This window comes from Rissa tridactyla, chromosome 7 (assembly GCF_028500815.1).
Source record: "Rissa tridactyla isolate bRisTri1 chromosome 7, bRisTri1.patW.cur.20221130, whole genome shotgun sequence".
In the NCBI taxonomy this organism is placed as follows: domain Eukaryota; kingdom Metazoa; phylum Chordata; class Aves; order Charadriiformes; family Laridae; genus Rissa; species Rissa tridactyla.
The window spans coordinates 55408300-55434738 of record NC_071472.1 but is presented as its reverse complement, the minus strand read 5'-3'; the positions used below and the strand labels follow the sequence as shown (position 1 = coordinate 55434738).

General features: G+C 40.7%; 1 protein-coding gene across 7 annotated transcripts in view; it reads left to right on the top strand.

The window, feature by feature from the left end:
- The window catches only part of CUX1 (cut like homeobox 1), a 280982-nt gene that overhangs the window by 55177 nt on the left and 199366 nt on the right, over nucleotides 1–26439 (top strand). The window lies entirely within an intron of this gene.

Below are 26439 nucleotides of genomic sequence, written 5' to 3'. Positions count from 1 at the left end.
GTGGCTGTTATATGCCGGAACTTCTACAAAGGCTTCTTAATTCCTGTTATTGCAAAAATACTCGTTACCTCTTCGCACCTGTAAGCGGTCACATCAGATCTGCTGCTCATAGATACTTTGGGATATTTTCAGTCTCAATTTGTTTTGTCCTGAGCAGCTACGGCAGAAGGCTGAGACTGGTCAGGAGATCACTTGGCACATCAATTTTACATGACTGTTACTTGGACAACATCTCAAAATATATCATGGGAATTGCCACCCTGCACCAGATGATTATGCTCTTACAGTGATAATTCCTGAACTCTTGTGACTAACCGTGATACTTTTTGGGTATTTTAACCCCTGTGAAATTCTTGGTCTAATTCATCATGTCCTCATACGCCAGTGCCAGGGTGAATAAGCAAACGTTTGAATGACCGTCTTTGGAGAATTCATTTTTTATTTTTATTTTTTTTTTTTTTTAGTCTCTAAAAGTTTCACAGGTTAATTTTTGGCACGAAGTGAAGATACTTGCTAATGTTGATAACTTTGCCTTTGTTTCTATCCAGATTCCTAGTTGAGTAACTACTTTCACTTACCTTGAAACATTGAAAAGCTTATCCGTCAGCGGTGCGTACTTTTAAGCTGGTCAACAGCAATGGTGAAAACTGTCAGAAAACTAATAACTGAGACTTTGTAAATACGTAATATGTAATTGTTAAATACTCAGGGAGAGGGAGGACAATAATACTTAAGCCCGTTTAACCGATAACTCTCCGTTGCTTTCCTTGATGATGTAGCCAGGTAAGCTGGGTGACGGCTGAGCTGTGTCGGGTGGCACCAGGCTCACCTGAAACACGGGTCGTTACCCGAGCACAAGACAAAAGCCCAGCCGGAGAGCCCTGGGCCGGCTGCCCTGGGCAAATAAAATGGGATACTAGTTTTCTAATGTTCTAATGAGCTCTAAAAAATCAGGCAGATGCGACGCGCCTGCGTAAAACATATATTTGGATATAGGAGCTCACCCTGGGAGCTCGTGCTTTGGTCACCGTTGGGGTTTTTTCCTGATGGTGAGTTGAGCTGCTGATTCCTCGCCGTTGTTGCCCTTTACTGTTTCTGGGTTGCAGATGTACTCTGTTGGTGAGATTTAGAAAGTCAGAAATGCTCAAATTGACATCTGTATTTTGTAAAGCGGATTAAAGATTGGATGGGATCGGCAGAGTTATGGAAGGACGTGGGAGAGCCTTTAAACATAGACAGCAGAAGTATGTTCTCCATTTCAATAGTCCTAAAATGTCCTGGAAAATGGATTATTGGAAGGTGCCAGAAAACAAAATAAATGAGGGTATGAAAAGCGTATCTTAACGCTGACTGAAAGGATGTGGCTGCCTGCTGACCCCGAGCACTTTTATAAATAAATACAAGTTCTGCGGTGTGACAGCGATGTTGGCACCGAGGACCATCCGGCGCCGCGCTGGGCTGTGTATTCCCGTGAGCTCCGGTGTGTGCGTTGCCGGGAGTCGGAACAGCCGCTTCCGATGTATTTACACTCTCTGCATCACTTTACATGAGCAATGCTCTGCTGCTGTGTTGATCCCTACCGAGTGACGGTACCCACCGATGTAGAACTGTCTTTCATTGCTGCCCTTGATGCCTCAGCTATCGCCATCGTCCCAGGCCTGCTCGGGTACGTTTCGGCAGTGCCGCTGCTGCAAAACAGAAAGAAAGAGGAGTCTGTAGAATTTTTTTAAAAAAGTAATAGTTCTAGTCATGACATCACATAGTAGGTTGATCTGCGTTTTTAAGATCTGTGTTTTTTTAAAAAAAAAAAAAAAACAACAAAAAAACTGCAAAACACTGTAATTGCCAGTCATAACTAACTAAAGGAAATGAACACAGTTATTATGCAAGGGCTCAATTTTTTTAAATTTAAAAATCTTAAGTTCTTAGTCTCCAGTGTTTCTGGATCATTCTATCGAATTATCCAGTCTCTACAGCAGAAGATAATCAAATCAAGCTTAAAAAAAATGAATATTAATTCTGCTGGTTGAATTAGTCCTTGAAATGAGAGGAGTATTTTTCTAATGGTTGGTAGTGAATTGTGGTTGGTTCCTAACAGTCGACTTTGGTCTGGCCTGCGTAACAAAGTGAAAATAATAACATGCCTAGAAAAAACTACTGAAAATATACAGTCTCTTTGAAAATAGTTGATGCTCTCGGTGTCTGTGTGCATAGGGGTGGATATTGATTTGCTGCCATCTAGAGCTGGGTTGTTCTACTCCCTTTTTTAATTTATTTTTTTTCTTAATTCATTTTCCCAGCGTGCCTGACGGTGCGTAGTGTGTGGCTGTTCCTTCCTCCCCTTCCTCTCCTTCCCAGGAGCACGTGGGAATCCTGTTAATTTTGGGTCCTGACTCTGGAAGAACATACCTGATGTATTTATGTAAAATTTAGTTAGCGTAATACAACTACATGCAGTTGATACAATTAGTAACTAGTAAATGTCTCCGTGCACGGTAGGGAATACAAAAATACCACCTTTCTACGTATTTCCTGACTTAAAAGTTATTTCAGGAAAAAGATGAGGAAGAGAAATGCTGCTGAAGTTCTCCCTTCCTTCTCTCTTCCCGTGACTTTGAGAAGGAGATTTTTAAGATATTTCTGTTAAGAAGAAATGAATTTGCAGTTAAGCAGTTTGTTCAAAAAGAATCTTTTCTATTAATGTGTATAACTCAAATGCAATTATCAATGTTCATTTAATATTATTGTAAAATTATTTTGTGTCTTTAAGAATCTTCATATATTTAAAACCTTAGCAGAGTACTAAATACATAGGATGCTCTCTTTACTGAGCTAAAACATCACCATTTCCTTCCATAAAAAAATAATTTTTAAGACCAGAGAAGTACGACGACAAAACCTTGCAGGTTTGAAATGAAGATGGATACCTTTCCTTTAGGATAACGACACGTAGGTGCCATGCCCTCCCTTTCACTGTTTTTGTTGAATATTACCGTTTTCCGAAGAGGTTCTGTTTGCAAGGTAAATGATGTTTATGGTAATTTGTACTACATGGGCTCGTTCTTTCAAAAGCTAAATGTAGTAGTATATTATTATTCCGTGACTTTTTGCAGAGAAATAATATAATCTAGCTCCATGTCTTAAAATGCAGTCTCAAAACTAGCCTTCTGGAGTCGCTTAGGTTAAATCAGATCAAACCGTATCCTGGAGGTCCCTGATTCATGAGTTCTCAATAATTTTATTGTCATTATTTAATACACATTTGACTTTAGCATATTCTAATTGTTAATAGGAAAAACATCAGTGTTTCTGACATGCTTTTCTATATTACCGCCTCTCGCTGCCTTTTCACTTCATTGAAACTAGGGGAACGCTAAAAGAATTATAATTCACAGTTGCGTTTTTCTAGGATTCTCATAAAACTGACCTCCATTTTTCTGCACGTTGGCCATCCTCACCACTATAATTACTAGACATTATTAATTTTTTTTAAAAGAATTATCTTTATCGCCCCCAAAACCGAAGCCAGACCCTCTGGCAGATGGCATCTCCCCTGCTGTTTGCTGTGCGCGCGTTACTGATGCTCCCAGTGGTTCTTGCGAGAGCTCCGTGCGTTGAGGAACAGCAAATCCAAGCCAGGAACAAACCTTTTTCAACACGTAAGCCTTTATCTGGCCTAAATTGCCCAATTTTCCTTTGGTGCGGTATAGTTGTGAATATTACCCCCCTCCCCTAAGCACTGGGTCGCTTTGTTGATTGAACTGGCATCCCGAATTCAGTAAAACTTCGGTTCTGGTGTGTTTTCCAAAACCAGGGAATTCTTGCTTTTCTCGGCAGGGAAGAGGTGGCAGCAAAGGCTGGAGCTGGGCGGCCGTCTGCTGGGCTGGAGAATTTATTAGGAGCGAACGGGACTTGAGAAGTCCTTGTACAAAACAAGGCCATATTTTGGGGGTTATCAGTATGTAGGATTTCACGGGCAACCGTGTTGCTGTACAACAGCATTTGTAAAGGTCTGAAATCTAGGAAAATAATGCCCTTGACCTGCAGAAGTAATGATCGTGCATTATATATATTATATATGCAGAGAACTTCAATTTGAAGCGTTTTTCTGAAACAACACAATCTAGGGTGCTTTTGTGTTACTGTCTCTGTCTTGTTTTCTTTAAGAATATCCTTAAATCAATTTTCTACAACACATTTACCTCAGAAGTCTTTTTATAAAGCTGAAAATATATGGGTGATTACTGTATTCAGGAGTTCCAAAAATATTCAAGAGGGAGACACATGCGATTCAACAGAACATGTTACAGTAGTTGAAGAAATTAATTACTCGGAAGTCACATGCTCCTAGTAATTTAGATTTATTCTGTTTAAGCATTTTTCTGGTTAAACGTGCTTGACAGTTGAAGAATGCATTTTTCTTCTAGCAACATCAGTTGCAGGGATTAGATTTCAGTCATGTCAAGGGTGCTGCATTTCCACTGCAGAAAAGGAGAATAGGGGATATTTTTGGTATTACCGTGGTTTACAAAAGGGACGCGCTTGTAAGCAAATATTTACAGATTAATCGCTCTTGTTAAACATTCGATGCTGCTATGAATTTCTCCTGTCACCAAGAAGGAAACAATGCAAAGCAAACAGTTTGTTTTTCTCAAGTTGTACTTGCCTTTGCTTGAACTTTCCAGCGTTGACCCATTTGGAAGGTGGCCAGAGCGAGCGGCCGGGGCAGGGGAGGGAGCGCGAAAAAGGGAGAACGATTTCAAGGTCAGAAATGGAAGGGAAAAACTGGGTCTTACAGGGCGTTTGTCATCCTTCCTCCTGAAGAACGGCGGTGGTTTAAATAATTGTGCGTTAAGGCTAATAACGTGACTTACTGAATGCATCCTTGGCTGGTTTTGAAGGGAAGGTATTTCCATTTCGTAGCTGAAACAGCTGAGATCGTACTCGCTGTGGTACCAACAGTTAGCAGCCATTCCTACGTTCGTGTTACCGTACTTATAAAGGTAAGTGTAAAACTGGGAATTTTTATGTAGATCACGCAAAAAGACTTTGAGTGCTCTCACAGCAAGTCTGAGTTCACTTCCTAGATTTGCTTTGAGCCATTTGAACAATAGTTTGACTTATTTTCAAGATTCAACTTATAAAATTAACGGGCCAGCAAGATACCAGCCCTTCCTTCCTAAGTGTATTAACCAAAAGAAGAAATAATTGAGCATCTTCAGTTAGTAGTTTTCCTTTTTACTTTGTGAACAATTACGCTGCAAACCTTCTTCAGTTCATCCGCTGGACTACCTCAAAGTCACTCAGGTGTAATTAAAGGAACATGTTGTTCTCATTAAAATTATTATGTTGTCATGAATAACCCTTTTAATAATAGTTGCCAGTTACGAGAGATTCCTTTCATTGCCCTGACAGTGGATAAGTGAAAAGTTGGATCTGCTTGAAACAAGAGCAGAAACAATTAATATGTTGAGTGAAAATGCTCACAAACAAAGTGACTGGGTTACGGATTGTCATTGTATGCTTTGCCATTCAAAAAAAAACCCCAAAACAAACAAACAAAATAAATACCCCAACTTTCTGCAGGACCACTCTTTTAGGGTCAGTTTTGGATGACGTCTCTAGGTAAATGTTTAGGGAGAGAAATGTTTATAAAACTCTCTTAAAAGCTGTTTTCTTCCCAAAATGTTTAGGACGTTTTGCTTGCTTAAAACAAAACCAAACCAAATGAAACGAGAAAGCTTCCTGGTAACCACTTTTAAGTAAAGTAAACGACATATGAGGATTAGAGCAGTTGAGAGTCGTTTTTATTTTAGAATTCTTTTTGCATTAACACATCTGCAGTGTTGATGAATATATGGAAAAATGAAATTGTGCTTCTATCCTGCCGTGTCTCCAGTGTGACAATAAATCAACTTTTTTTCCTTTTAAAATGTCTGGCCCCGTAATTTATGTTTGCATAACCCATTACTAAATTCATAGTAGGTGTTTTAGTTGGCAGGCACTATTCCAGGGATTCAGTGGACCTATTTTAATACTGAGCTTTTGTTACTGTTCATAATTATGTGTAGAAATACATGCATTTTCTTAATTATAAAAACTAGCCTGCTTTAGCTTTGGATCTCCTCTTACTTCCGCAAGACAAATTGTGCTTTAAAGCTTTGAAAGAATTAGTGCTCTTCGGACTTGAAAAAAGAAATAGGTTTACCAGGTTGGTTTTTTCCATTTTTGAAAAAACAGAACGCCAAAAAAAAGTAATAAAGTACGAGAAGTAAAGTTGTGATACATCCCTAGTAGCATTTGTAATTTTGGAGCATTCTTTTATTTTATAGCCAAGTTGTAAATATTTAGGCCAGCATCAAGACAGTATGCAAATAAAAGAAGTTTTATTAATAACCATTATCTGGACCCTGGTAATAAATATGTATGACTCACATAGGAATAAACCCACCCAATAAATATAAAAGCCATACAAAACCATTAACAATTTTTAATGGACTTGCAGATGGAATAATTTAATGCAACTGTAGCTACTCAGGTTCCAGCTGCTGTAACTATTTCTCATCTGCGTGAAAGCTTTCATCTGAAATACATTGCTACCATTCATGATCCCACCTTGTCTCTGTTTAAAACCATAAAATTGTGGTTTCACAGGTTTTGAAGCACTAATGCTTATTTATGCCTATATTTCTGTATTTATTTTTTTTTAAATTGACTTATTAAAAAGAAAGTTTTTATCGGAAGCTGCAGCACTAGGCCAGTGCTGGGCAGTAAAGATGGGGTGACTGGTCCACCAAGTTGGAAATTAGCTTTATGTCGGTGCTTTGCTGGTCTCAGATGCTTACCCAGCGCAGGAGCGCACGCGTGCCCGTTTCTGCAGCAGATGCTACAGTCCTGTATCCTTGATTATTACCCTTCAAGATTAGAGCAGTTAAGGACCAGCATGAGAACACGCCCTTCTGCCTAAATACGGGAGGCGATGGAAAAGTATCACCTGCTGCAGTTCATAAATAAAAGCGATCCGGTTTGTTGAATTTGCTCATGTAGATACAGCATCGTCACGTCTTGTAAAAACTTCTGCTGTGGTTTTCTTTATGTTTTGTTTCCTACTGGGTAAATAACAGTGCTTTACAGGCTTATGAAGTGTATGGCAGGTTCATCAGTTTGAGCGTGGGGGGGCATCGGGTACCTTTTAATGGGCAGGATATCACAAAAGAAATTCCTGTGTATAGCCTGAATGCTGATAAATGATCTGTTCTGCGAGGAGAGGGGCTCGTAAACGTTCTGGAGTTTTAAAAGCTCATTTTAAACCTAAGCTTTCATTTAGTGCAAGATAGTGCTGGGAGTGCTTTTTAAAAACGCCCGAATGTGTTAAGACTTCTCAGTCCTGTTTGTCAGAAGCGATTGGAGTGCCGAAGAGCTGAACTCCCCCGTGCTTACTGTGCACTTCAGGGCATGTCTGCACCCGCGGTGCAGCTCTTCCTGGCCTGGCCGTGGCTTTCCAGCACGGCTCCGCGAGCTCCCCGGCTGCTGCCTTGGCTCGGAGGCGCGTGGCTTCCATTCAGGCTGCCTGGCTCAGCACGGCGTCGGGCGCCGCGCTGTATCCCAAGTTCAGAATGCCAGGTCTCTGAAGGCTTAATCAGACAAATTAACCTGTTGATTATCCCCTTTGCCTCAAACTCCCGCAACTGGAGCACTGGAGCGGGCAAATAAGACGCAGCAGGTTTGGGGTGAAAACCAGAAATTAGAGGTAGGCTTGGAGCTGTGATCACCTGCACCCCTTGGCAGGGGCAGGATTACCCCACATCACCACGGTGCCCATCAGAATGCCAAAATCGCTTCGCTATCTTGAAATGCTCTCCGTTGCTCCCTGCGCAGGCTTTGCAGAGCCTTCCCGGGCCGGGCAGCGTCCGCTGGAGCATCTTGGATCAGGCTTGCACATCCTTTTGGCACTCTGCGGCAATCCGCTCTTGCTTTCTAGCAAAACCCACCTGAGCAGTTGGTTCTGGTGAGTGGCTGAAGGTCTCGATGACGGGCAGCGTGTGGGCAGTTCTTGTGCGGCGTCACTGAGAAGGGAAGGAAGAAAAATGCTCAGATTCTTGAAATGCGTTTCTCTTCCATAATCGCTGTTGGAGAATACAGACAAGACACATTTCTAGCTTAAAAGGAAGAACTAACAGCAGTAAAAGTGAATTCTGTGTTGGCAGGGTTTCTGTCCGCGCTGTTCTGCTCCTCTCATCGAGCTGTGCCCTCTGTGGGGACGTTCCCAGTGCGGAGCAGCGGGTGTCCCGTGGGAGCAGGGTCCCTCCAAGCTGGACGGGAGGGGATGCTGCCGAGATCCCTAACAGTGTCCATCATGTGAATGCTGAAACTCGGCTTAAAATCGAGAGCTGAATGTGGGCAACAGCCCCCTGCAGCCCTGATACAGCCTCAAACCCTGGCATCGCACTGCGAACGGCACACATCGCTGCCCACAGCGCTCTTGGTTCATCCCTGCAGGTAAAATAAGGGCAGCAATAAAGAAACAAAGTGCTGCTTTGTTAGGAGAGGGAAGACAGTCCAAAAAAATAAATAAATCAGGTAACTGGTTGTAGCGGTTCTTCAATTAATGCTCGATAAAGCAATAAGCCAGTTTAAAATGTACTTTCAGTTACAGGAAAAGGCATATATTAAGCTCACCTGTTGAGAGGATTATCTCTGCTAAACACACTCGTTTTACATGAGACCAAAATAGATCCTTAAAAAATTAATACTGAAATAGGTTTACAGCCGATAGAGAGTTTTCCTTCAGACCTGTTTTGTGGTGTGCTCCTCTGCTTTTTCAGGAATTTTAAGCATTGAAGGAATGAAGTCAAAGCTGCTGCTTGTCTTTGAAATGGATGCCTCTTTGATAAGCCTCTGATCTCCGTACCTGGAGTTGTAGCAGCAGATTCAAACACTGATTGTAAAATTGGGAGACTAAAATGTAGCCACGACAGCTTCAAACGCTCTGTCTCTCTGTCAGATTCAATGCACAGGACATTGCCAGGAGTTAAAACGATGCAAAATTAAAGTAGCCTACTAAATTTACCTGCCATGGAGAATCCACAAAAGAGCTGCCACTTCTAATCCTCAAATTCGTTTCAAATTATTATTTTTTCAAATTGGACTCCCTGATCTCTTCAGCTCAAGCTGTTGTACAGATTTGAAAAGCTGTCTCTTCTTGTCAGATCACTGGTTTAATAATAACAATATCTTACGTTTATATAGTCCTTTTCATCCCGCAGCTTCCTAAAGTGCTTTACAAGCTTTATATGTACAAAATCTTGCAACCACCTCTTGGGTGGCTGGTGCTAGTCAGGCGGAGAAGTGGCTGGCAGCGTGTTACCCTCGGCTTCCTCGCTCGCTTGAAAGCATCGGGGGCAAAGGAAGAGGCATCGGGGGGAAAAGAAAGAGACAGGGAGACGATCCCGGTTCATCCCGAGGGGATGGCGCCTTCATCTCCTGGCACTGGGAGCTGGGACCAGTGCAGGGGTGGTCTGTCCACCCCAAAACTGGTGACATGGTCAAGAAGAACCGTCACTACGGTCTTGGAACCCCAGTGCTGCTTTTCTTTTGTGATTAGTTCTTTTTAGTTTAGTGTACTCACAGTCTGAAAAATACCTCAGTCTCTGGAGTTCAGGGGAGCAAGAGGAGTAACTTTGCCTGACTCCTTTCAGAAACATAGATGTGAAAATGCAGGTGCCTTGAATGTAGAGCAGTTATTTAAAAAAGAAAAATCCAAGCCTCCACCCGAATATTCTTACTCCTCTGTTTTTGGTGGAGACTGGATGGGCAGCTCGTTCTAACCTGTCAGTAAACGCATTGCAATGGTTTTTTCTTTAAACCTCCAGAAGCTGGGGGTGCTCACGCAGAATAGATGTTTGTCAGATTAGTTCTAACTCTTAAGGTAATCATTTCGGGGAGAAAAGAGGTATTGAAGTGGGATGTGCAGCGCTCATTAGCGGAAGAGGCACAAATGAGTTGAGCCACTCTGGAGTGGTTTCTGAAGGAAAAAAGGGCAAGAGCACATTGGTGGAGGTTTAGACGCCATTAATATCATGAGTTTTCTGTAATGATTGATCTAGCTTATTTTTTTTTCCTTCTGTTAGTACTTCATGTTACATTTTTGTTTGGCTTCAGGCTTGCCCTTTTCAAGATTGCTCATGCTGAGAGGCAACTATATTTAAAAAAAAACATAAAACCCCAGCTCCTTTGTTACTAAACTTAAGAGCCACTGACACATCTGAAGAACATCCCGCTGTGATGTCTTCATCTGCAATTTGAATCATGTCTGACCTCATAACTTTTTAAAATTAGCCTAGAGTTTTGTGTACTAGATACCAGTAGAGACCATTTACTGTGTCCAGGTTCACATCGAATAATCTTGCCTTCTGCCTTTCCTACTGTTTGGGGGGGTGGGGGATGCCAGGAGGAAAACTCCTCTTCCGCGTGAAGGGAAGGGGATTTACTTCAATGGTTCTTGAGAGCCAGGAAGAGGGAAAGACGGAGACCCAGACGTGGTCTCAGAGGCCTTAAAAATGGGGGGGGGGGCGGGGGGGAAGGGAGCATACATCCATAGATGCTAATGCTAATGGACACTTACGCTGTCTCTGGCTGTAAATTATTGAGATCCTGCTTCTGTCTGGTAATACAACTTAATCAGAATCGGTTTTACTGCTTTGACCCCACAGGGAACCTTCTAATTTCATGGTTTTACGTTTTGTCTAGTCACTGTACTGGGAATCTTCATATCCAGCCTCCTGGTGGCATCTCGAAGAGATGTGCCGTTACATTTACCTAAAAAAAATGGTATCAGATTTTCGTGCCGTAGGTTTTTCCTTCAGTCCTGGAGTTGATGGTCAGCTGAGAGGAGACAGCTTGCACAGCCGTTCGCAGTCCCGGAGCCTGCTCAGGACCTGGAGTGATTGAAACTGGGGTCAGTGATTGAAATAGGGCAGGCGCTGCTGAGGACCATCCTGTGCAGAGGACCTCTTTCTCCAACCCTGCATCCTCCAGCCTCTTCAAGTTACGGCTTTTGTTGTTGTATCTCTGTAAATGACATTGCCCGTTGCCTCCTCGCAGCCTTAGCGCTTGGTGGGTTTTTTTCCAGTCTCCCCGTGGGCCACAACAGCTTTGCAGGCAGCAAGGAACCTGGAAACGAGCTCTACCAGTTGCTTTACATACATGCGTGTAAGTTGAAGGTCAGTTTTTGGGGCTGTCCAAATGCACGGCAGTGGCTCGGCATTTTACAGCTCTTGGGGAAGGTTTTATACGAGGCTGTGCAATGTGGCACTGTGTGAGTGCTCGCCTTGCCCATCCGAACGCTGACCCCGCTGATGGGGGGTGAACACTCGAGCCATCTTCTGTTAGTAATTAAGGATGGTCACTAATTTTATACTACGCCAGCTCGAAGACAACTTACACCTTGACTTAAGACAGACGACAAGGGGAGGTGTTTCCACATCGGGTAGAGGCTGAAGGGTTGCCGCTGCTGCCGGTCAGCATCCTTTCTGCTATTGAACTCAAAGACACAAAGTCTGCCTGTAGTTTCCAAAGAGATCATTCCACTGTCGTGTTTAAATTCAGTGTTGGAAGGAGCCGGTGTGCAACGGCATGTTAATGGCGATCCCCGAGAAGATCGGCACTGCGGCACACTCTACCCGTGCTGACGGCGGGGTGCGCAGGGCTCATACATCTTTCAGCTCAGTAACCACCATATATTTATTCTCCTAGCCTAGTCTGCAGGTTTCTTAAAGGGATTACACTCCCGAGCCTGGGACTTAAAGCTAGTTTTAATGAGTTTGATGAGCCTGTGTAGCAGACTTTCATAGAAGCCTGTCTGTCTAAATAGCATTTTTAATAGCAATTCCCTCTGCTCAGGAGATTAGCAAGCTTAATGCTTTGAGGGCTCCTTCCCCCCTGGATGGTGGCACATAAAGACAAGCTCTACTGAACAGTGAGAGTCTTTGCCAAAAAAGGAGCATTTTTAGACTTCCAGTTGCAGCTCGCTAGTGTTAGGGCGGTCCTGGTTCTTTCTCAGCAGCGAGGTGTGGGGAGTCGCGTGTGCAGGTTAAGAGCTCTTGGATGCTCAGCTGCAGCTCTTTTTTTAGGCTTCTACCCCAAAGTTGCTCACCACTGTCTGTCGTGGAGGACACAACTTGCTGATCTCCTATAAGCGATCGTTTGCTCAAAAAACCCCCCAGCCTTCAAGGTTACTTATTACAGAAAGTACTCCATGAATTCATGTTGTTTACTTAAATTTCCATTGAAATTCTTTAACTGAGAGTTAGCAAAAAAGCCTTCAGGTGCTCTGCGTGTGTGTGTATATTTGTGTGTGTATATTTGTGTATATGTGCACACATAGAAGTAGTTCTACTTATAGATGAAACCCGTAACGGTGTCTTAGAGCAAGTGTACTGCAGTATCTCTCCAGTGGAGATGCTTTTCCAGTAAATTCTGTGTCTCGACAAGAGCGTTAGCGTATTTTTAGATGTGTGACTACATGGTAAAGTAAGGAAATAGCATCTGATACGGAATTTTTACATGAGTCAAATAGGTAAGTGTAGATAGTATGTTTTAATTGGGTATTTGACTCTTAAAACCTGTTGCTTGTCCAAAATTAAATATTGCTGTTCTGTTTTCCAAATCAGTGTAATTTTGGAGCAGGGGGGAAAAATTCTGCATTCCTTTTTTTTTTTCTTTTGATAAAAGACAAAAGAGATGCAACATGTTTTTGTGTGTGAGCTGTTGAAATATTAGAAGTCATTTTGGCCGATAGATCAGTTGGCAAAGTGCATGTTGTTGCACTGCTGTTCAGAAACAAAAGTGGCTTTTGGTGAGTATGAGTGTTTTGTTGTCTTTTTATCTGATCGTACATTCAGTTTTGTGACCTTAGAAAAGGGATTCTAGTGTCACAGACCTGGGATGAAAAGCTTTCATAACTTTCATAACTTTTCCAGAAGTCCTTATTGTTATGATGATGATCACATATTAAGTTCTTAGACATGTTCAGTTTATTTAAAAAAAAAAAAAAAAAAAAAGCCTGCATGCTTCAGAATATAGTTAAGAGAGGAAATTGCTGTTTTGTGGGGTTCAGGGGCATCGTTGTCTGTTTTCTGCACTTACTCGTTTAAATTGCACAATCCTTTTAGAATGTAGCCTTTTTAAATGCATCACTACTTTACGCGCGTACATGTCGCCCTGTACAACGCAGAGGAACTTGGAAAAATATAGGCTAAAATTTTAACACAAGTTGACTGTTCTCGGTAATTAATCGTTCTGTTATCGTTTGTACGATTTTCAGTTCTGTAGAAGAGGGTGAAAAAGTGCGGGGTTTTCCCTGTCAGTACAAGGAAATGCAAAATGCTTAGATACGGCATCATCTGCAGCGTTTGAGAATAAACAGATACTGAAGTGCTAATGGCATCTCTAGGTTTCTGTCTTCCTCTAGCGTGATGATTCGAAGGAGGGAATGGCTCACAAGTCCGGACTTGTTGCTGCCAAATAGGAAAGTGTATAATTGAAACTTTGGCACTAGTTGTACGCCCCTTTCGTAAGTATTTGCTTTTTACCTTGCAGGATTAAAAAAACTGGAAGAGAAACACAATCAGGTGTAAATGATGTTATATAAAACCTTATTGCCAAATCTGTGCTGTTAAGAAATAAAGTATTTTTATTGAAACTAATAATTTAGTTTTACCAATGTATTAACTTTTTCTTGCTCTCGGAGTAGGAAGATTGGCAATTAGTATTCCAATAACCCAGTCTTCTGGAAAGATTCTTCTGTTGTCAGATCCATTATAATTTATATATGATATAAAACCTACCGTGTTCCAAGCTTTTATATTCTTCAATCTGATCTTTTAAAATTTGTGCCAGGAATCAGAATTTAATGGAGTTAATTAAAGTCCAGAACACTCAACAGCTACATTTGTTGTCTCTAGAAGATAATAAAGGCATAACTAGCAAATATGTTGTGCTTGAAACATACTAGGCTTCAATTCAATTACTTAAGACCCTCGGACACAATAGAATTGAAGTGTCTATTAGTAAAACTTGCACTTTTTCTCTTAGGTTGACAGTTTCTAAAAGCTAAAAGATTGGCTTCCAAATGGCAAGTAGATCATGTTTGTGGCTATTGCGCTGGTGCTCCCCCTTCCCCCCGTCCCACAGTCCTGTGTTTGTGGTATGGATTTTATATAATGATATACAGTCAGAAGTGGTGCCAGCAGCAGAATGGTATTTGTTCAATGAAAGATTGAGTAAAAAGAACCTCGGTTTTTGGTCCTCAGTACATTCACTTTATAAGCTTTAACGTTGTGGAGCCAAAATGAGAGAAAGGTATTTAAATCTGTGAGAAAGGGCTATTTCTGAGAATTGTAGTGACTTTTATTAGATAAAAAGGAAATATTAACCTTAATATCAGTGGGTGGATTAAAAAAAGATGCTTAGTGGATAAAATAATGACACTTATCTTTTTGAAAACAGGGTCTTGCAGGTTGGGATCTTTGGTTGGAGGCTTTCCAAAGCAGGATGACTAAGTAAGAAAAGACAACTCCCAAAGCTGCTGGGTGGAGTTCCTAGACTGGTACCAGCAAATTCCCAGAAAGGAAAACAATTGCTCCTTAATTGGAATTCTGTGATCCAAAGATTATTCACTTATCGATACTCTAAAAATACCTTAAATAGTTTCCTGGAATTCTTAAGTGTAGGAGTTGTTTTAGTTGGGGTAGGTATGTTCTGCTCGTACAGTGATGGTAGATGTGCCGTAGGATGCTTTTAAGTATTTCTTTAGTATTTAAGAGCAGAAAGGGAGATGAGAGGTGAAAGAAATGGAAAACTAAATGAGGTGCAGTATAACACAGAATCCTGACCTGTGAGGAAAGACTTGCGAAGGTCAAAGTGGGACCTAAAACTTTCATTTAAATTTTCAGGGCAAATTGTATATTTTTCTAATATTTTTCTTGCTGGACTATGTAAAATTGCATTTTTGTGACATATTCAGGTAACAAACCCGTACATTTTTCAGTATGAGTCACTTGACTTCTCTTGATGGCTCCTGTAGAATGTTGCGCATTCTGCCGAAGTGGTGGGTGGATGCGTGACACAGTACGTCTGCGTGAAGGGGGAGTAGCAGTGTGTATTGCTTTAACATTTGTAAAATGCTTTGTAGATAAACACTTTTCAGATAGAAGAGATTGTTGGAAATCTGTGCCCTTGCCATCAGTAAATCTTTGTGCTTTTAAAATTGCACCTTTCTATTGTATTTCTCGTGCATGAGCTAATTAGGAGGTAATTCATGGTAGGTTGGTGAGAACGTTTACAGTCAGAGATTGTTCTCCACACAAAATCAGGTACTTAATTCAAAATAAAATCCTAGGGATTGAAAACTTAAAGAATTTGGAATTTACCAAAAAACCATTAGGTGTAGAAATCCTTTTGATTGTGAAAAACATCTTAATTACTTTGAGGAAACTTCCTAGTTGTATAAATGGTGTATTTTGTTGTACAAAATCTGCTGGTTTGTTGTTTGCTTTGTATTTGCTGTTAGATTTTTTTACATTAAAACTGGATGTTAGATTCTTAGTGCTTATCTTGATTTGTTTCCCATCAGTCCTTAGTGATGCTAGTAAAATGCTTTCTACCGTATCCTTTGGCACCTTCTTTTGTAGGAAGAAATCACTGAATCTGTATCATGAAAGTCTTGTTTAGACTTTCAGGACAGATTCTTCTCCTGGGACTACTTAACACTTTGCGAACACTATGTGTTTATTCTGGCCCTTAGGTTGGACCTGCCAATATAGGAAACGAAGCCAGAGGCTGCAGGAATTCCCAGAAAAAACTTCCCTTTAGCTGTGAAAGAGAAATGTTTACCAGGAGCTGAGGCGTAGCAGGGAGAAGGAGGCGCAGAGGCCTTCACATCCAGGATGCTTGTGTGGCTACAAGAATTGATTGGCAGCAAAATATTTCGTGTTATTTTGGAAGTATTTTCTGTGTTTATTGTCATATTAGAATTATTATAAACTAAAATCTCACATGTTTAGTTCTGGCACCTGGCACTTTGAAAAACATGTCGCAGCGAGTGTCAAACCTAACTTTCTAAGTACCTGTCTACAAGTAGCACTGCAACTGAAAATACACACTGTAAATGCCTCTAGGATAAAAATTCCATTTTTATTTGCTGACCATCAGGATATCTCTTAGTGGTAATTAACCCTTAACCTGAAAAAGAATGGAGCTGGGTACGTTATCGATCAAGTCACAGTGTTGATTGCTATATGTAACAGCCACGTTTTAAAAGGCTGAGATTTCACGTACGAAGATGTGTCATTTTCCATAGCTCGCAGGACAAGATAATACCTTCTCTCTTAGGAATCGTGAGCGAGGTTGAGGAGTGCTCCGAGTACCAAATGGTCACAAATGATCTGGTTTTCTGGGAAGTGGAGCTCTTCCTCCTGGCCTGCACGCGCTGCAGCGACATCTCTCTTCATTTTGCCATCCCTTTCCTCAACCTCTGTCTTTTGGTATCTGATTATGACTGATCAGACCAGTATCTTCAGGAGTCTCCTACAGCGTTATCTCTTCATTCTTACCAGAGATTTAATAGGTCAAGCTTTTATTTTCTTGGCAGGATTGATGGTGGTGTTTTCTTTCCATGGAGAGTTTAAAGTTTTAGTATTGTTTTTGTCAGGTTGGTAGTCTGAGTAATTTTGGTGGCTTATTTATACAAGAAGTTAGTTTATATACTCCAGCTTGTACTTATTCTGGCTGGTTCTCTGAAATCCATGTAAAATAGGAAAGTAGAAATGCACAGTAGAGGAAAAACTGGAAAAACAAACCTCTGGGTAGGTTTAAGCAGATCCAACAGCGGCGCTGCTAAAGGAGATGGTCTCATCCTGCTCTGCCCACGTATTCTTATCCCTTTGCTGGTGGATAATTTTTACGTTGATCCAATTTTATTTGTCCTTGTGCTTAAAAATTAGTTATTTATTTAAAGACTCACAAACTGATCAGAAATCCTGATGTGGGATTATTTGCATGTGCTTGTGTAACATGTTTCTCAAGACTCGAATCTTGCGGGATAAAACTCCCTATGAAAATTTAGCGAAATTAAGTAGAGTAGCAGCGCTGTAATCATTTCTCCGCTTACAGCAAGGGCATAGTCGCTGTCTTCTATTGAGTTTTCTTTCATCGGAGGAGATTGATTCTTTGGGTTGCATGAAAAAAAAAAAATAATCAGACAACCTCACAGCTTCTCCCTTCCCCTAATTTGACCCCAACTAAAGAAAGTTGCCTGAAGTTCTTGCTTTTCTGATTGACTGAAGCGAGCAGGTCCAAACAGGACTCTTAAATTTCACCAACTGCCTTATTCTGGTTTAGCTCCATCTTATCATGTGTAAGCCTGTTATTGGCCTCAAAGCTGGAAGTGCAATATTCCCCCAGTAGAGGTATTTGGGAATGTTTCTCATAAAAGAATTGTCTTGAAGTGCCAGTTGATCAAACTAGACTTTTCATGGGAAGATGTTTTGATAAAGTTTTAACTAGGAATGATTGCTCCCAGACAACTCATGCAGCGGTGAAGGAAATGATGTGAGATGAGGGCTGGGTTGATAACCTGAACGCTTGGCTCTAACAAGGGGGATTCAGGTCAGGATCCCTTTGCTTACGTGATGAAGTGGAGTTGAACACGAGTCATCCGTGCCCTGCACGAATGATTTACCACTGATCTACTGAATTAGTTTCTATTGTGAAAGCGTCTTACTTGCAGTGCAAAGAGAGATTATAAGCTTTAAGGTGAACGGTTTGTTCTCCTGAGTTGTAATTTATGTTGCAAAGACTTTTTCGGAAGGACATGCTAATCCTGAAAACACAAGGACTTGGCAGTCACTTTTGGTTTGTGACAGTGACAAAGCAGGCACTTGAATATTAGCTGCCAGCTCTCCTTCCCTGTACTTTACCCAATTTTGGGTGGCCAGGGAGAGGCTTGGTGGGTTTCTTTGTTCTGTTTTTCCTTTTCAATACTGAAGGGTTTTGTGGGAAGGGAGAACTGCCACGTATCTCTGTCTCAGTGCACGCAGTAATGCTTTGCAACAAACGTGGGATATATCAGAGTGGTACCTGGTGGTTTCCCATCGCCGTCTGTCCTGGTGAAGACCACGAAGCGACGTGCTTGAGGAAGTCCTGGCCCCCGCACCTTGGGCGAGACTCGCGGAGCAGATACCCTGCACGTAGAATCTTTGAATCAAAGAACAGGAACAAAGATGAAGAAATTCCAGAGCAATTAACTTCTTGTGCAATATTTAAATTATTTTTAATCATAGTTTTACCTCAAATTATAATTTAAGATATATCATGTAATCACTAGTAATACAAAATGAAAATGGAAAGGGCATGTTCTTTCTTCTGAACGTTCTCCATATAATAATCAGCTAATAACTCTGTCTGCTTTAATTCAAAAGTTCCACTTGCTCAGGTTTTAAATTGGCAGGCTGCTTTTTAATTCTTCTGTTCTAATTTGTTGTAACATGTATGAAATACATGTGTTAATTTGAGTAAATACAGTAAAGTTAATCAAAGGAAATGATTACAGAAGGAACCCAAGAGGGTAGCTAGTTATCGCTCAGGAAAGAGTTATGTAGTTCTGCCAAATTAATTAAATACCACTAGTTAAAATCAAAGGTTAGTGATAAGAATCTTGTTGAATTTTGGATACTTGTTTTAATGGATGAAACGATGACCCTTTGGTCGAACGGATTCTTTTTTGTTTCCTTGTAGAAGCCTGACAGGTTATTTATTCTTGACCCCTCTATTGCACTTTTAAATCGGAATTTCCATATGGATTTCCCTTAATGGGCCGAGCAGGAAAGTTCTTTTGCCTCTCTCACATAACGCTTCAAGGTTGCTTCACTGGAGGCCTCTGCGCTCATCGTATCTCTGCGTCACTGCTGAGTGTCCCCACTCTGTTAAGAGAGCTATAATTAACTCGCAAGGCGCTAGTCAGAGGATTCGGCAAAGTGCCAGGAAATCAACCCCAATTACTATATTCACGTTGTCAGTAATGCCCACTTCACAGTTTCTACTAATTTGAAATGGCAAGTCCCAACTTCCCATAGCAAAATTACCATTTTTGCACTGTTCTTCTATTTTCTGCTTCTTATTCTGTTCTTTTGACTGCATTAAATTACTGTTGTAAAGAGAGTTACAGATCATCTCAGAAAATTCTCATCGGATAATTGCCGTGATACGATATAAATAGAGTAGATCCAGAGTTACACAGTTTAACACAGACCAAAGGGGGGCAAAAAAAAAAAGGATGGTATTTAGGATTGATCAAAACTCTGCACTTAAGATTCTTGTTGGGGGAGTTAGATCAGTACTGCAATTGAAAATACATTCAGAAACCTGACTTTTTCTTCATTTTCATCACTTTGCATATACTGTCTGTCAGAGCGTTGCAGTTGCTGTCCTGTTGATACCTAGTTTCTTATTTAAATCTTTCATTTCTTTTTTTTCATTTGCTTCTCTCGAATGGTTTTTCTCAAACATTCCGTAACCAGAATGAAACGTTACAGGGAGTTCGGACAAGAAATTACTGACTTAATCCACATGACAGAGTAATGCATTTCAAAGTATCCTTTGGATTTCAGTGCTTGCGGTGCAGGTGGCAGAGGCATCACCTTCTGCAGCCTCTGCATTTTTCTCACCTGGAGGACGGAGTCAGTGGTTGTTCGATGGCTCTGACGCACCCGGGGTGGGAGGGTGGCTCTGGCAGAGGAGTTACTGCTGTGATCAGTGCTTCGAAGATCCTGCCAGGCCGACCTCATCCAGCTTTTGTCCTTCGGTATTCAACAGATGCGATTATCTCTTTGTTGGCTTCTTTCACTCCCATAATGAGTTCCTGGTTTGTCACCTATTAAAATCTGATACGGAGAACTGAATTAATATGTTCCTCTGTATTTCTCTAAACATTAGCTTAAGGGCTGATCATTGGGTGGGAAGTATTTTAATTCAGTGGCTTCATGTTCCTTAGTAGATAGTGGTTTTGACAAGAAGATTGGTTGTGTTGGTAGTTCATTGAAACACATTCACTGATGGTTTTTTACGGTTGTAGCTTACTTTGAATTCCTAGGTAACGTCCTTAGGAGTAATACTCAGGTTTACTTCCAACGGCAAAAAATAAATTTTATGTTTTGATTATAACTTTCATTAACTACCATTAATGAAACTACCATAACTACTCTAACTACCATGTTTTTTCACTCCGTCATTAGCCAGAGTTCATGAATTGAGTGGGCAGGAAATGCAAAATGGTTACTGGGCAAAACTTTCCACATTTGAATATTTTTGCTTTTCATGATTGGCGGAATAGCAATACTTTCTAAAGAAATGGTAATTTATTTTTTTTTTAAAAACAAACAAAACCAAACCCCTTTACACCCCTTCATTTGTGCATTTGGCCCGTGCCCAAATGGCCAGTAGCGTGGCGTGGCAACCAGGATGTGTTTCTAGTACGTGGCGTTCTGCAGTTCGGGTTTTTGCCTTGCGTGACTCAGGGTAACTTCTGCTGTAAAGCGCCGGTTCTTTTCAAGCAAATTGAGACCAGTGCTCTTCGAGATCTGCTTTTTAAAAAAGATTACAGTACCAGGGCTGATTGGCTTCAACAAAGGTAACTTGTTAGCCCAAACTGGCCATGGCCAATGGTATATCTATTGGCATTTTCCTTGTTAGCAAAGTGGTTTTTTGGAGTACATAATTAAAAGTATTGTAGAGATGACCAGGAGAGTTTATTCTACAGTAAGTATTCTGAAGTAGTATTTCCACATTCTTCTGTCCTTTTTAATAGAGTAAGTAACTGTATTTTGTCCAACAGTCTCTTTTGCTACTAATATAAGTTACCAGTATCTTCATAATTGTGTCCTCATTGACCATATTCATCTGTCTCGCTGATAACTGCCATTTCAAGGCAAGGAATATGGAGAATATTATCAGACTTCCAGGATATATATGTAATTTTATATATATATTTCAGCCTTTTGAGCTTCGTGAATGTAGGAGGTCCTCAGATGACCTATGGAGAGAAGATGATTTTTCCCAACTCAACGTTGCCCAGGCAGCTGCCGTTGGGGAAGCCATTTGCTTATTTGGTTTGAAAGCTTCGAACACCGGTGATTGAACTCCTGCGGCGGAGTATCGCTGCTCCCCCGCTGTGCCGTGTCCTGAGAACAGCAAAGAATGTCACACACTTCGTAAAACAGAGGAGCAGTATTTCATACTGACTGGCTGCTGAAAGGGTCATGATTGAAAATGTGAAATAACTTCTAAAGTGCTGGTTCTTTCTACTGTTTTCTTTTTGACCTCGTTTTAATGATGTTTGAGAATGGATGGCTTTTATTCGAACGGGGATTTTTTGTAGAAATGCAGCGTACTGTAGAAACAATAGGAAGTATACATAAAATACAGAGATCCTTTTAAGATAGAAGGCGGTGGTATCTCATATATTAATCAGTGCCGTAGTTAAATAACATTTGAGTGGGGGCAGGAATAATTTTTCTTCAATTTTGGTACCTCTTGAATAATTTTTGCACACTGGTGATTGTATTCAGTACTTCACGCTACCTTCCATCCAGATCCTTTTTGAACTCCATCATGGTTATATCCTGTTGGAAAAAATATATTTATGTGCAAGTTAAAAGATCTGCCTGAGGTCATGGCAGTAGCTTGGTGACAGTTCAGGTCAGGAATTGGTTTCCCTTCCATTTTTGACTTGATGTTTTAAACAATAAAAGCCACAGTTAGATGTGAGGGACATTGCGTGGGGGCTGGATGATTGCAAGGTGTGACGTGGTTCCTCCTTGAGCTGTTAAAACGGCGTTTGTGGGTTAGACAACGTGACTTGTTTCTCTGTCCCGTGCCCTGGTTGAAGCACCCACCAGCTGCGGACCAGTCCTGAGGCTGAAGAGCTCCAGAAAAGTAATGCGAGGGTAAAAACTGCCAGTGAGCCAGCGGGAAACGGAGCCCAGGGGCGTTTGCAGAACGCCCATAAGCTGTGAGCAAGCAGAAGTTAGAAATACGGCATTAATATTGACTCCGATGCATGGACCCACTGCTTTGGAGGTGTGCTGCGTCTGTATGCGAGGACGGCTTGATTTAATCTTCTTATTTTAGCACTGAAGAGTGTGACAGTCGGGTCCCCGTGAGGACGGTGGCTCCGTGGGGCCGTTTCTGGAGTGCGAGTTGTCAGCTCGTGGCTGGGTGGTGGTGGGAAACGGCGAGAAGCTGCAGTTGGTATTTCAGTGGCGTTAGTAATACAGCTTCTGCTCACAAAGCCCTTTGATGGTGGGAACTTTTAAGTTGTTTTCTCTTCCCTGATTGTGGTTTATTCAGCAAGCGAGTTTGGGTCGCTGTGATTTATTACGACTATCATTAAAATCAGTCTTATTTTTTCAGGATCGTGAAAACTGTTTACATTGCAAAAGATATTTTTGGTAGTATGTAATGTAGCTTGTCCCCACTGTGAGCAGGAGGCGTGTATTTTACTGTCCCAACAAATCTTGCTTTACTTTTTAAAAAACGAAAGGGTTTTTTTGCAGACCAAAAGCGTATATTTCACAGACGAAGCCAAACTGCCAGAATATCACCACCGAGACTCACTCAATATTGGGACCGGTATTAAGCTTTTAGATACTGGTCTGTCAGCTTTATCCCAGCTCCTTTCATCTGGAGTTTGAATGATTGCTGTAATCACTGATGGGAGACTGACTTCAGCAAGGAAGAGATGGGTAACTGGGTTTGACCATGGTACATGAAATGAGCCTTAAATAAGTAAAATAGATTTTTATCCACTTGGCTGTGGCTGGTTGAAGGCTCCATTGAGAAGGATTTTGCATCCAGCTAACAAAAAAAGCATATGGAAGCGGTATTTGCTTATGGAGAAATTGTGATAGTGTGCAACATGACAGGAATAAAGTGTTGCTCTTTCCTCTGAAACCGATTATAAAGAGGGTGGAGTTCGGTGCAGTTAATTTTATTGTGTTTTTGTAAGTTGTACTGTTTTTTTTTCCCTTCCCTGTTTGTTCTTACTTGATTTTTGGGAGGATTCGGTCTTTGCTATTTAATTAGTAGGGAAAATATCCTCCTTTTTAATCTTGCATCATATGTTAGATCCATGTTCTGACATGGTGGAGCTTGTGGACCCTTTTAAGTATAGCTTCATTATTTATAAGGCATTAATAATCAGATTAATTTCGTAATAGTTTCCTGCTAATCCTGCCATTGTTCCTTAACTCAGAACTAACGAAAGCACAGTTTTAATACCCTTTTAGTTGCTACAACATCCTTCTATTATCAGTTATATTTTTATTGGAGAGTACTTTCAAACAGTTGTTGTTTAAAATCTTAAAATAATTGAGCAACAACTTAAAATTAGCACACTAGATACTTTTACTACCGATAAAGGACAATTTATCAAGCGAATCCCCTTTTTATTAAAATCATGTTTCTTTGTCAGTTAAAATTTGGAGTTTTCCTGTTCCCGTATAATCCCAGTCATTGTACCAACTCATTTGTTTCCAGCAGGGATTGTGAGGCTCACTTAAAAACGTGCTTCACTTGTGGAAACCTGTCCTTTCGGTGATCTTCATATCACTTACAATTGCAGTACTTAAAATACTGACGTGCAGCAATAAACACTAAAATCTTAATTACTTGAATATTGGTTTGTTATTATTGAGTTAACCTGTTTGAACGTCACTTCTGTGGCTTCAGTTTGCAAGGGCTCTCATTTCTAAGGTCTTTTAATGAGATTAATTATTTTCATGGTTGTTTTTTTTTCTTTAGTTCTGTTTTAGAAAGTATTTTTCTGTTATCTGATGTTGAAATATGCCATTCGGGACACTTTGTGACATTACATAGCTTAGAACAGAGACTTTATCTAGTGCTAGTGTTAAAAACAAACAAAAACCCCCCCAAAAGTTAAAAAAAGAAGAAAAAAGGTTAAGTTTGATTAGCTGCGTAAGACAACCGTATTGAACCGCTGTTCATCTCATCTTCAGTAGCATTTTAAATACTCCAATATAAATGTATATATAATTACAAAAAGGCTATTACAATCAAAATCTAAAGGTTGTCAAGCAGACTTCTGAATTGATGTACCTAAAAAGTACTTTATTTTCCAAGATGATGAAAACTTATCCGCTCTGTACCAGAAAGGGTGATGGGGAACTGCTGGCATGCAGCTGAAGAACAGACTTTTGCTCAATAGCTTCTCATGATGGGGTCATTGAGATGTCAATTACATATTTTATATTTATAGAGCACTTTTGTTCATGGAAGATTCCTAAGTGTCTCCCAGGTGCTACCACGTGCGTTTGAGGAGATTAGTGTATTATTTTTCATTTTGAAATTTGGAGTGGCTCAGAAGTAGTAGGTATGCTCTTCTTTTAACGGAATACTGTTTCCATAAAAAGACTGGCTGAGGCAGAGGGGATCGTAGGATTTGCCTGGAGCTGTCGGCTGAAGTTTTTCTCTGGGCTGCGTATACTGGAATAATTTTCTTTCTGGGCAGGAGCTTCCCTGCAGCAGTGACCACGCTTCTGATTTAGCTTATTCTTGTAACTGATTAATGAGAGAATGAAAGTTTAAAAAGCAGTCACAACTCATTTCATTAATAGCTTATCTCCTTTTAGAAATTGTATCTATATTCTACTTTTGAAGCACCAAATGGAACATCATTTTACACTCCCGTCACGTGGGGTTCCTAAATTAGGGTAGGTTTAATTGCTTTGAAGGAGCTCCACAAAAATATGTGCGATTCAAAGGAAGCCCTTTTTTCTGATTTTGGGGATAGACTCATTATGTCAGCAGTAGTTACGGAGCTATTAGAGTTTGTTTTATGTGAAAGACCTACAGTAGAAGTGCTGATCTCTCATAGTCGTGCAAGTTTTCAGTGCTTGCTGCAAAGAGCAGCTGAATAGACGATGCTAGGGCTGGCTGAGATCTAGATCTAGACCATCTGTTGGAGGGGTACTGTATTACACGTGGTTTGTTGTGGGGTTATTTTTTTGAGTTTTTGCTTTCTAGAGTCTGGCTTTAAATCTTCCAAGCGAATGAGTCTTCACTGTCTCTCCTTGGCAACTACTTCATTGGCTAAAAGAGGTTTCACACGTTGCATTTTACACGGTCCAAAACCGTTTGGGTTGCTATGTGCAGTTCAGCATGTTTTTGTGGAAGGGTGGTTGTGTTATACTGGCAAGTAAAGCGTTTCTCTACACATGGGGAAAATGCACATATTAATATTTTGTAAAATATTTGTTGTTCTTGAGGATCAAAGCTAGCATGTTAGGAAATTCATGGCTTTTAACCTGCTCTTTAGTTTGTAGGTCTGTATTCTTCCCTGCTTAATGGCAACGAGCTACGTATATCTCTAATGCTCATTTTAAGATCACAAAGCAGTTGTTGATATGTTGGCATTTAAAAGCATCTTGAATGTCTTTTTTAGAAGGAAAAAGCCAGTAAATGAGTTTTCTCCGCAGCAGCATTAGCAGTACCACTGGAGGTGCTACGGAGGGTCCTGGAAACGCAGAAAACCCAATTAGCAAGAGGTCTTGAGAGAAAGGAGGAAAAGCAGGTAGTTCTGGGAGACCATAATTAGGGCAGATTTTATAAATATTTTTGTGTTCCTAGAAATGCCATCATGTATTATCTTAGTCAGTCGTGACAATAGCCAGCAGCAGGGGAGAGAGGAAGGGGAAGTGGAGAGAATTAATATACAGACCAGTAATGTGGCCATTCCTCTTTTTAAGAAGAGATGCTACACGGGGAGCAGCTTAACTAGAGCGATAATAAATAACACAGCCTCTTGTTTCGTTCTCCTGCAAGTAAGAAGCTAGTAGGAAATTAAAACTTCATCTAGGAAGCCTCCAAAAGGCATGATGTCCTCAGATTTTCATGTTAAATCATGCTCAGAATTTTATAGTTTGGAGCAAGTTCTGTGCCAGAATCCTAAATGCTTCGTTGTGAAAGCAGCTTTTCAAAGAAACACGGTCCCAGATTCATTATGAGACTGTTGCAAGGAACTGCATTGTTTTTATGGCTTCGTATGCTTTGGCTCAAAATGTAGAAATCAAACAAGAGATTCTGCTTCTTATTATACAGGTGCATGAGTCAGCTTCTTGTTAGTTTTTCAAAGCCCTTTCAGTTATGCAATAAAATCATGTTGAAATGCATTTTAGTACTAAACATGTTGTTTCTCTAAAAGCTTCACTTCAGTTGTCTCTAGAATTATTCAATTTTCCGTCCACATGATGACAATTGTCTCCAGTAGGAGTTTATAGCTTGGCACCCAGATTCACCCAAGCGCGACACAAGGTAAATTCTGACTATGCAGCTTAAGGTCAGATTGTGCTAATGAAAACAAAAGTG